Genomic DNA, 12,761 nt, shown 5'->3' with positions numbered 1-12,761 from the left:
CTATAGTCACTTAATTTATTGTAAAATTTAATAAAAATAAACAAAATGTTATCTAATCACTCTAATTTTTTATACTATCATGTTTTTGTCACCAAATTCAATGAATAAAATTATAAAAATATGAAGAATACGATATTATAGTTTAAAAATATCCAATAAACAAAATGGACAAGATACACTAATATTAGAACTCAATAACCCATGGAAAAAAAATATTGCAACAAACAAAAACATATGATTACATAGAACATAAACCCGCGCGGGTGCGCGGATCAAAAGCTAGTGTGTAATTAATCAAAATGCAATTACTTAGTTGTCATTCTTAGAGTTCTTCTCATAGCCTTAAATAAAATACCCTTCTTTCACTAGATTAATTACATAAAATACCATTACTCATCTAACTTTGGTGTGACCATAATAAAACCATACAAGTTCGTTATTGGCTGGTATATACACTGTCATAAACCCTTTATAAATATACATAAATTCAAACTATTTAAAGAGTCCCCATGGCCAGTAACATATATTTTTTTTTCTGTTGGTTTGTCCCCAATTAACAAATACTCGACCATGAAAAACTCCTTCAAATGTCAACCTCTTACTCATGACTAATACATAGAAGAATTGCATATGCTGAAAGGAGCAATAACAGCCTACTCATGAACAAAACATAGAATAATTTATAGATAAACAAACATTTAAGTATAGTTATTTTTTACAAAATAAAAATTAAAAATTTCTTTGAAAATTTATTATTCTAACATTTTGTCTGCAAGTATTCAAATGCTTTGTAACATATGTGAGAAAGCAAATCTTCTTTAATCAAGTAAGCATGCTCATGAACAATTCGTCAACACTATGTTTTATAAGTATTTATTTTTTTAAATAAGTATTCAGTTTTAGCTTCTCTAAAGTTTCTTCCTAACATTTCGTCTACACGTATTCAAAGGATGTAGATCCTAAAATCTAAACTAAGTATTTGATAGTTTTTGCGATGTAAAGTGGGGGATGAAAATGATGTTAGCAACAATATCCTTAGAACACAACGATGTAATCGGAAATCGATAGACAAAAATAGAATTTTATTGAGTAAAGATCGGTTACAATGGATGAAATGAAATCCGAAACTACAACAGAAATAGATAAGAGAATCGATCTAAAGCGATGTAAATGAAGTCGAAGTGTATTGTATGCTATCTCTAGGGTTTTTTCGTGTCCTTGATACTTGATTTCTTCTCTTCTTTTATAGATGTTTCATTCCGCGATCTTTGCAACTTATCCCTCGATCTCCGGACTCGAAGACTCCGTCTCGAGCTCACATGCTTGCTATGGGCCCTTGTCCCACAGCCTTTATGCTTAGTCTCGGCCAATTAAAAAAATGTCCGTAATTGGGTCTAACTTTTGTCCCCCAGTCTTTTTTCCTTTAAGCAAAAGGTAAAGAGGAGGTTCGACTAGGCCTGATTTTGTTATTTAAAACTGGTTCAATCCTGGTTAGGTTATCGTGACCCTTGCGAGCCGTCATTTCGCGCCTCTCTAGGCACATAATGGCTACGTGCGCTTGCTTTTAGGATTAAACCTAGGCAATTATTGCTTTTCTCGGGAGCAGCGATAGAGCCGTTAGGGTTGAGAAAGCCTTTAAATACTCGAGTGATTTCCTTCTTGTTTCAACTCTTATCTCTCTTCCTTTCTTCCTTTTTTATCGTCGTTGTTCTTACGCTATTAGGTCTTCGTCGAGATGACTTTGTTTTCTTCTCCTCTTCAACGACCACGAAGGATCAGATAGAGAATCTGTATTCCTCGTGCAATGTTGATCGCGCCTTTATCCTTGATCTTGCTTCTGATTCCGAGGTCCCGAAGAACGTTCGAGGAGGATATTGTGGAGCTTATTTGTCCTTCTTCAAGACTTGCGGTCTCTCCTTTCCGACTCCAGGGCAAGTAATCGAGATGCTCGCCGAACTCGGTGTTTCCTTCTCTCATATATTTAGAGAATATTGTTTATAATAAATGATTTAATAATAAAATGTCTAAAGATATACATTAATAAGTTGGATCTATTTATATTAATTTTTTATAGAAACCAATAATAGATTAGTATGAACGACAATTTAAAAATAATAGAAAGAATAGTCAATATGTATCTATCAGTATATAATATAATATATAGAGATGCTAATAAATTTATCAAATAAAAAGATAGGTAAAATATATAATTATTATATGTAACTTTTATCATACATATTATCATACAAAATATGAATTCAACAGTGTATTGACAATTTTTAATCATACATTTTATCTAGATTAATCAAGCATCATGATAGGTAACTTTATTGTCTAGTTAAAATGTACGATTTAGATAATAAAATGCATAATAAAACACTACTCTTGCAGCTATATTAAAGGAGCAACATAATAGGTAAAAAGTATGATAAATACTTTTACAATAATGTATTACCAGTTTCTACGCATCGAGAAATTTACATAATATTAAAACATAAAAATTATAAATTATTAAAATTATAAATACATTATAAATAGATTTATAAATATAATTTATACATTTGTCAATGCAAAACAATAAATAGATAAGAATAGCTAAAAACTAAATATTAAAAAAAAAATTGATAAACAAACATAAATTAAAGAAAAAAAATCAAATTTTAAAAATATTTTCACAAAAGATATATATATATATATAAATTTTTATTTAAATAACTTACAATTATCATAAAACATAAAAAATAATTATTAATACAGATTCGAGCATATCACGAATATAATATATGTGAAAATTATATACAAGTTTTCCTTTGATATTTAAGAAAAATTAACAATGTTATCTTGTAAATATTAACAATTTTTTCTAGTTGTTGCTAACTATTATTGTATATCCTAATTTTATACATAATTTCTACTAACCTATTAACAACATATGACGTGTTATTAGTTTGATATTCCATTATTTCGATTTGAATAGATTATATAAGAAAATTTGAAATATTTTTCAAATTTAAAACTAAAGTCCATAATTTATTAAAAAAATAAAGAATAATTTTAAATTTTCAAATTTTTTAAAATTTTTTAAATTTAAAATAAAACCATAATTTAGCGAGTTTAGATCACAAAATTTTGATGTAATACTATGATATTATTTAAAATTTTAAATATACGACTATAATAATTACCATAAATTAGATCTTGTTTCTGCTGATAAAAAAGGATAAATTATTTTGTTGTAACAATAATTGGTTATATAGCTAACAAAAACAAAATACAGGTAAGTTCCATACAACTTAATCGATGTATATACGTTAAAAAGAAACAGCAAAGAAACTAAAAACAAATTCTAAAAATACTCATCATTTCCTTTACTATATAATTCACCATGACTAACACAATATCAGAATCATCTTGTTCAGGATCTAAAAAGACAAAATTAATACACATTTCACATTTTTTTTTATCATATATACATTATGAAAACTCAAATTTTGAAAAATTCATGCCCTATTTTCATGATTATAGCTATATGTATAATGATATTTTCGGCACAAATTTCTCTTTCAACCAATGTTGAGATATGTATCAAACACTGCATCTCGAATCAGTGCATGAAAGTATCCGGAAAACCAGATCCGACGACTTGTGAAGTAGATTGCAAAACATTTTGCGGTAAACAACTAACAAGTCATGAAGAATTTATTGTTCCTAAATCTAATCCTGTTGCAGATTATGTTCGGGATTTAGCATGCAAAAAGTTTAATATATGTAAAACATAGTTTGTTTCAATTTTACAGTCTTCCATCATCTTGTTGTTTCTTTCATATTCAATATAAATGTACCGTATATTTGCGTGTTTGGTCTGATATATATATTATATGTATGTTGTTATATTAAATGTTACTATTTGTTTTGTTAATTTGTAACAAGTTTCTGTTGGTGTAAATAATCATTTATTAATAATTATAATCACAAAAACAAATTAAAATAATTTCAATAACCAGCGCAATTACAACCAACTAAAATAGTTCATGTTTTAGTTTTAAAGAACAACAGTGAGGAGAGTAGTTTGAATCATAGACACAACATAACCAATACATTTACACTAATACTATACAATTATCACTTTGGTATCAGAAGTTAAGTTATAAGTCAACACACTAATGTGTATCTGTAAGGTGCCCCAGTAATTATTACTGATAGAAAATTTTGGTTTTGTTCGCCTTCGGTTTTCCAATTAGACTTGTTATTAAATGTATAGATGATGTTTACTAAGAGTGCTCGAGTTGTTAGAATTATAATATTATTATAATAATATAAATAATAATGATAATTACGATGGAATTCTTTAACATTAATGATATAATTTATGTGAAAAATATATACAAGTTTTGGTTTGATATTTAAGAAAAATTAACAAATGTTATATCATAAATATTAACAATTTTTTTGTAGTCGTTGCTAATTATTATTTTATATCTTATTTAAACATAATTTCTACTAACCTATTAAAAATATATGACGTGTTATTAGTTTGATATTCCATTATTTCGATTTGAATAAATTATATAAGAAAATTTGAACTATTTTTAAATTTAAAACATAAATCCATAATTTTTTAAAAAATAAAGAATAATTTTAAATTATCAAAACTTTTAAATTTTTAAATTTCAAAATAAAACTGTATTTTGGCGAGTTTAGATCACAAATTTTTGATGTAATACTGTGATATTATTTAAAATTTTAAATATGCGACTAATAATTACCAAAAGATTTCGAAAAAACTATATGACTGAGTTATGGTTATCCCATGAAGTTATTAAAATCTGGTTTTTTCAAATTGGTTTTGCTTAAACCCGTAGCTTAGCGTTTTTTGGGGGATGAGTTAATTTTCGACATCAGTTTAATAAGAGACTTACTCTTATTTAGAGTAATTTAAGGGTATAAATAGACATAATGAGAATTTTTTTGTTTGTGTTCATGTGAGTTAATTAATTGTTAAGCTGTTGCCTATAAAATTTTATTTTTCCTATAATTACTCTGCCATGATCAGTCATGCCATTATGATTGATTGTATAGTTATGAATGCATACCTTAAGACAATCAATTTTGTTTCCTAATCCACATTATTTGAGCTATTCAGCCGTAGATATTCAATCACGCAAAATTTCATGCACAAGTTCAATCTTAAAAATATTTAGTAATTAGTGCAAGATTGACGCTAATTGATTTGACGCTAATTGACACAAACAAATTTCGGTAATACAAAAGGAGAAAATGACATAAACTGATATATTGGTTCATAAATAATTGTACATATTCCCTTAAATTATACAGTAAAGCAATTGCTTAATCAATTAGTCTGCTATACAATTTAAGGGAATACTAGGTTGAGATCCGCGCCCTGCGCGGAGTGAGACTATACAATTAAAAAATAAATATTACATTTGATTTTAAAATTTTAGTTTAGATTTTGGTTTAGATTTTAATAATCATTTTATCAGAAACGACCATTATTAAAAGACATTTACAATATTGAAATAAGTTTTGAGGTAAAGAATTAATAAATGTTAAGTGTAACATAAGTTATAATGAAAAATAATTTAAAGTATATAATACATTACATATTTTACAATTTTAAAAACTAAACATGAAATATATGGACCAAAGTGAAAACAATTATTTGTAAAACTATAAACATTGTGATGAGCCCAAATTCGTGTTTGAACTGATGGGCTTCATAAACAAAACCCAATAACTGACATGTGCGTAAACGAATCAATACAATTAAAACAGCAGCCTTTTTTTGGACATCCCCTTAATGTTTCTAATTATTTACAGGAATGCCACTCTCTTTTATTATTATTTTTTAAAAATAAAATGCTAATTATTGTAACCAACAATCTATTTTCCTTAAATATCTCACCTAATCATAACTCTTAAAATATCAGGCATTTTGATTTTAAGGCGTAAAGGCATTTGAAAATAGTGTTTTATATTATCACTTTATCATATAGGAGTAATATATGATTTTAAACATGGACAAATTAAACATTTTATATATACGCGACATTTCTAACTTCCTTTTTACTATGTAGTATAATAATCATATCATATATGAACATTTCCACTAAATCTCATATCATATACCGTACTTTTCAATTGTCAATAGTTTATTAGATATCTCAATATCTGATAATGTTATAGCAGTCAAATTATTTTTTTTGCATCTATTATTTAATAATATAAAATAATTGTTTATTAAAAATCAAAGTTTTACACAAAATTAAATTAGTTAAAATACATTTTAGTTATATTGCATTGATAATTTATAAAGGGTAAACTATTAAAATTCAGCAATTTAAATACAAAAACTATATTAAAAACATATGTCCCATATTATAATAACTATCAATTTATAATCAAATACGACAAAGTATTATAAAATAAAAATTAAAAAGTTAAAATTGAAAACTGATGAATTTCTGAGTTATCCGGTATTTTATCCAAAAAAAATCAAATGTAATCCATAAACATGAACCAAACCAGAATCAAATTGAACTCACAATCTCTAACATTAGTATTCGAACCAAACCACAAACCGAAATCCAAACAAAAACCAAACTCAAATTCAAATTCATAAATAAACGAATAGTTTTTATATCTATTGATAAAGAAAAAAATAGAAAACCACAACATAATTGAACCAAAAAAAATACAATTTAAAAACGAACCTGAAACGAACACACACATAAACATATTAGTGAACAAATAAACGGGTTAATAAATTTGTTAACAAAAATAATCCCGCGCTTTAAAAGCGCGGGTCAAAATCTAGTGTCTCATTATTGTTTTACGGCATTTGAATAGAGAAAAAGCATATCGTGATCCTCATATTTTTCGGTTTAATAAAAAAAATACAAAAGAGGATTAGGGTTGTCGTTGTTCTTCAATCGACAGAACAGAAAAATTAATTGTACCAGTTTTCAAAGAAGAAAAATGCTGTACTCTCACCGATTACTACAGGTGAGATTTGATTATTCCTTATTTGTCTTCTTTTTGTTTGATTCTCAATTTATATAAACTGCGATCAAAATTGTTGCAGATCATGGTGGATCTCGGTGACTGGGCCTGGATGACGGCAGAGACGACTTCCTTGAACGACGTTGTGGGGTGGTTGAGCCATTACCCGATTCAGCTCGCGTGTCTCCTTCGTAGAGTCGATTTGGGACTCCTCGGAATCTTATCCCAAAACGACATCATCTTTGTGCTTGACGGTTCTGCTTCCCAACATTCTAATTGGTGGTCACTGATTATTACAGGTACTAATGGAACTTAGAAACCAATCAAATATACTTCGTTCATCAAGTAATGATAATATAGTTTGCTGTAAAAAATAGGCAGGTAGAATATTAAGGAGATGCTTTTGTGATAGTACGATCAGTTTGTCAATTTGAAATCACTTTAATATAATAATAACTAAACGACTAATTGAGCAAAAAATAAAATTGAGAAAATAATTGACTCTTTCTTCACGTAACTTGACGGGTGAACAAAGCTTAATTCAAAGAAATACTTAATGATAAGATAAAATAAAAATGTTTAATAGAAAAAAAACTGTTGAAAATAGTAGAAATAACATTATATAATAAGATCATAAATTTACATATTAGCATACAACCGTCATATATTTTATTACCATGTATAGTTCGAAGATTTTATTTTCTTTATCAATTAGGTCTTGTAATATATATCTTCTTGTGATTGATTTACTCGGATTTTAGAAAATATATTATTTCTGAAATTTGATATATAGTGGTCTCATATTACCTTGACTATAAATTCTAATGATAAATACCATAGCTGTCATTTAAGATTTATTGGTCAAAGTTAACAGATTATGTTCATCCTTGATTCATGTGAATCAAAAAATCCTTTCAGAAAAGTGAAATTTAAACGGCCCACAAATAACTCATAACAATAAGTCCATATAAGATATATGTGAAATTATACTGCATAACCCGTTAACGAACTGTCATCAATTTTTAAAGTTACTAATGTGATCATCTTGGTATTTTTTTACTTCCTACAGTAATTTTTATATTAAGCAATACTTTATAAAATAAACGTTGCAGCAAAGCCGATCAAAAGAAATTTATAATACCAAGTTTAAACCATATTCTTTATTTTCATTTCTAATACTGGCTAAGTAAAATGATGGGCTTGTCTAGATTTATGCTACTTAATCATTCTTCTTCTTCATTACAGGAAACCTGGTATCAGACAAATTGTCCTCAAACTAAACTTCAAACCAAGCGGAGTACTACATATTAGATCTAAGAAAGATAATATAGAGGCAGAATACTTTAGGGTGATTAAAAACATACATTTCCAAACTTTTATCTTCCCAAACCTCATAACACAGATCAATGGATTGTCACCTCGAATTTGGATAGAATCATTGACATCCTGAGCAAATTTACCCCATAACACCATTGGAATACGATAATCCCTAAAAAAATGAAACAGTAGAAGTTAATAAAACTACAAAACAGGATGAAAATTCCAAATTTAACTAATCATTAGGTTCATAGAAAAATATTCTGAAAACCAAAATCAAAACTATTGAGGAACGAAGATGAATTTCCAAATTTAGCATTACTCTTGGTTCCGAAGTTGCAGGGAAAGCTTTGGGGTATCTTTTCTATGGACAGCAACAACTTCGATATGAGAAACCTCCACGATTTGACCGATGACATCTAATAGAAATATAAAAAAAATATATATTAGAAGAAGATAAACAATAATTGTATAAGAAACAAAATATGGAAACGTAAGCATACTTACCAACCAAAAAATCTGTGTCTAGATTTCCAGACATGAGGTCTTTGTAGTTCAAAGGGTTGAAACCACTCAAATTATGTGGCAAATATTCAGAGTTCCTCACTCTAGTTGTGGCTTGAAACACAATCTTGTAAGGATGTTTGGATACACGATATGATCCACATGACGGGCTCACAGTGAAGTTCACCATTACCCGAGTAACACCTCGTAATCCCTAATGACTGATCTTAAAATATATATATATAGAAAGTGATAATAATGCAACTAATTTCGTATGCAAATCATGGAAAAACGAATCTAATTAGTTCCTAATTCACTCACTATTTAATATTAGACTTGGTTTAGTTTCCATATGCAAAACAAAATTGGAAGATCTTCGTAAAGATCATTTCAAAAAATGGAAAGTGGAAAGGAAGAGAATAATCAAAATTCGATTTCGAAATAAAAAGATCATAATTCACTCTCTATTTAATATGAGTCATAATTCGATTTCCATATGAGTCATAATTCGATTTCAATTGCCAAAAAAAGAAGCTCTTTCCACTCTCTATTTAATATGAGTCATAATTCGATTTCCATGTGCAAAACAAATTTACAAAATCTTATTAAAGATGAATTCAAAATATAGAAAGTGGAAAGGAATGAAAAAATCACGTGAACCATACACTTGAATCCTAAAATTGACTTCTTTCCTTTTATACATGTTCGGACATGAAACTATGTATCATTTGCATACAAATATGCATGTCTGTCCAATGACAATAGCCGTAATATCCTAGAGTGAGTAAGCCTTCTTTCATAAAGGGTATGAGAAGGAACCTCGTGCCGACACGTCGTCAAATTGGCAAAATCGAAAATATAGTACTCTTTAAAGGTTATTCTCTTTTTTTGCTTCCATTTTAATACTAAGGGGATGTACAATTATTGATTGGTCAATAAATAATTGTACATATTCCCTTAAATTGTATAGCAAACTAATTGATAAAGCAATTGTTTTACTATATTTATACATCTCTTAAAGCAATTGAATATATCTTTCAGCTTTTAACGTTTGCTTTTAGTTTGAAATGGCCGGACTTCTAGATTTTATGGTATATAAACTAAAATATGATGTGATTTTAAATATTTAATTTTCCTCTCACCCCGTACAAAGTGCGGATCATATCCTAGTTATATCTTATTTCTGCTGATAAAAAAATAAAAAAGGATAATAAAAGTGATTAATCGAGGCTCCATAGAGCGTTCACATCAGCAAACAAACATTCTTCTAGAATAAGCCACGTGGTATTTTACATTTTAAATTAATATACAATTTAAATAATTGAAATTCTATTTTTAAACACTTATATGAAAAATATATAGTTTTATATTTTTATTAATTTAAATATAATAAGTAAATATATAATTTAACAAATGGAAATACTACATTAAACATATATTATCTAAAAATGTATAGTTTTACATTTTTATTTGTTTAGATATAACTTTTATACTAATATCATAAAAAACATATTTATAAAACTCAATATCCGAGCAACAAACCCATGGAAGAAGACCTTAAAGAAAACTCCATAAAAAAAAACAATGGCTCCACCATCGACCCTTGCCATCCCAAAAACGTTTGACTTCCTCCAAAGAGATTTCTGTACCAAAGAAGTTTTGGTTAGGCTGATTCATTGCTGGGAAGCCTGCAACTTTTTGAAGGGGAACATATTCATGGGAGTTGAGTTACTCCTCCTCGACCAAAGGTATTCTCGCAAACTTACCTAGCCCATAACTTTATTGTTACAGTCATCACTAACTCTTCTTACCTAATGAAACCACCATAGTCAAACAACAATTCAAGGGTTTATTTTGACACGCTTTCTGCCATGCTTCAAAGATGAACTGAAACCAAGCACAATTTACAAGCTCAACAGGTTTAGCATCAGACCTTTCAAATCAGTGTTGGGGGAAAAGGAAGCACGGCGCAGCGGAATGTTACGGCCGTGTTCCCCTGACATTTTGTGAACCTGTGAGGAAAATATTTCGACGATAGCAGGATATGCAATAAGCGATAAATAAACGAGACAAACAATTTTAACGTTGGAAAACCTCTTCGATGTTGTATGAAGAAAAAAACAACAGGACCGTAGTCCACTCAAAAATCCACTATATAAATGGTATGAGTACAACCACGTCCTCCTTGTTCAACAACCTGAACAGAACAGAGATAATAACTACAAAGAGCTATCTCCAACACAAGATACTACAACAACAAGAGAGCAATCCAAACGACCTCAGGTCACAATGATTCCAGCAACCAGAGACTAATCCCACCGTACAAATCTAAGATGAACAAGTCTACAACACCTCTGCCAAATCTCAGCTCAATCAGAGAAGATCTCACCGTCGGATTTACCAAATGTTCAAGATAGTACTGCTGAAGAATTGTGGCAGCCAGCTTCACCAAAACACATGCAACAGAAGATCCAACTTTTAGAATCCAAATCCCTTCGATGCACCTTTAACCCACTGACTGAAGAAGCTTCCCACAAAGTATCAGCCTGATACGGATCCGTTTGACCCTCTAATCTGCCTTGACAAACCCAGACGAAATATGTCTTCTTCTCTCCTTTTCTCTCTTTTGTCTAATGAGTCTTCTTAAGCACTCTTCGTTCTTGTGTCAACTCTAATTTCTCTGTTGACTGCACACAATTAGGTTAAAAGACTTTATATAGTGTCTTACTAACCCCAATAACTTCCAAATTCCAATACTAATCTCATGGACTAATACCAATGACCCAACTTCCAAGTTTGGTTATCACCAACCAAACCTAATGAGTTTCCTCCATCTAGAAGGAACCCAACAAACTCCCCCTCCGACTAGATGGATGAAACAACCAATCCAGTTATAACTCGGCATACTTCAAGCTTCCCCTCAGCAAAGACTTTGTCATCATATCAGCTCTATTATCATATGTATGAACTTTTGCAAGTTACACTTCCTTAGAAGCAACCACATCTCTATCCAATGATACCTTCTCTGGATGTGTTTTGACTTCGAATGAAATGTAGAATTCCTCCTGAGACAAATGACGCTTTGACTATCACAAAGCAGCTTATACTTTTCTTGCTTGCAACCGGTTTCTTCACAGAATTTCTACATCCACAACACCTCTTTACAAGCTTCAACTGCAGCCAGAACTCTGCCTCAGTTGTAGAAAGTGCAACACACTTTTGCAGCCTTGATTGCCATGCAAGAGCTCCACCCGCAAATGTTACCAAGTAACCCGAAGTAGACTTGCTAGAATCAACTGATCATGAGTTAAATGAGTTAACTCGAGATCAAAAACAAAATAAAAATAACAAAATAATTAAAAACATAGAAATGCTTGTTTAGGCCTGTGAGTCCGTTTATTTTTTTTAAATGCAGTTTAATTATTTTAAATACAGATTTGTCATTGGTACACATACGAAATTAAAAGAAAAATTATACAAAAACACATACAAACTAAACATAATTTAACTATTTTGTTTCAAAAACACAACTATGATTTTTAAAAACATATCTCTATATTCGTTTTAAAAATATAAATTTTTAATTTTCTTAAAAAATTGTTTTTAAAAAAACTTATAAATGGGCCAAAACGGATACCCGTTTAGTTAACGAGTATGCCATCAACGAAACAGGTCTAAACAGACCAACCCGTACAGACCCGTTTATTTCTGCATGATTATAAACGGGTCACGGGTCAGTCCGCTTACATTAAACCCGCTTAAGCCCGCAGTCTTCAAACCATTTTAACATCCCTACTTTAGTATATAGGGGATTCAACTTCTTCGGCTTGGCACTGAGGGATGAGTGGGGGTAGAAGCAGAGAGGGAAGATCTGTTCTAGGAGAATAAGCGTGTCAGAAATTCTCTCGTTCCTCTTG

The sequence above is a fragment of the Raphanus sativus genome, chromosome 2, assembly GCF_000801105.2.
Source record: "Raphanus sativus cultivar WK10039 chromosome 2, ASM80110v3, whole genome shotgun sequence".
NCBI classification, from domain to species: domain Eukaryota; kingdom Viridiplantae; phylum Streptophyta; class Magnoliopsida; order Brassicales; family Brassicaceae; genus Raphanus; species Raphanus sativus.
This window is presented reverse-complemented; position numbering follows the sequence as displayed.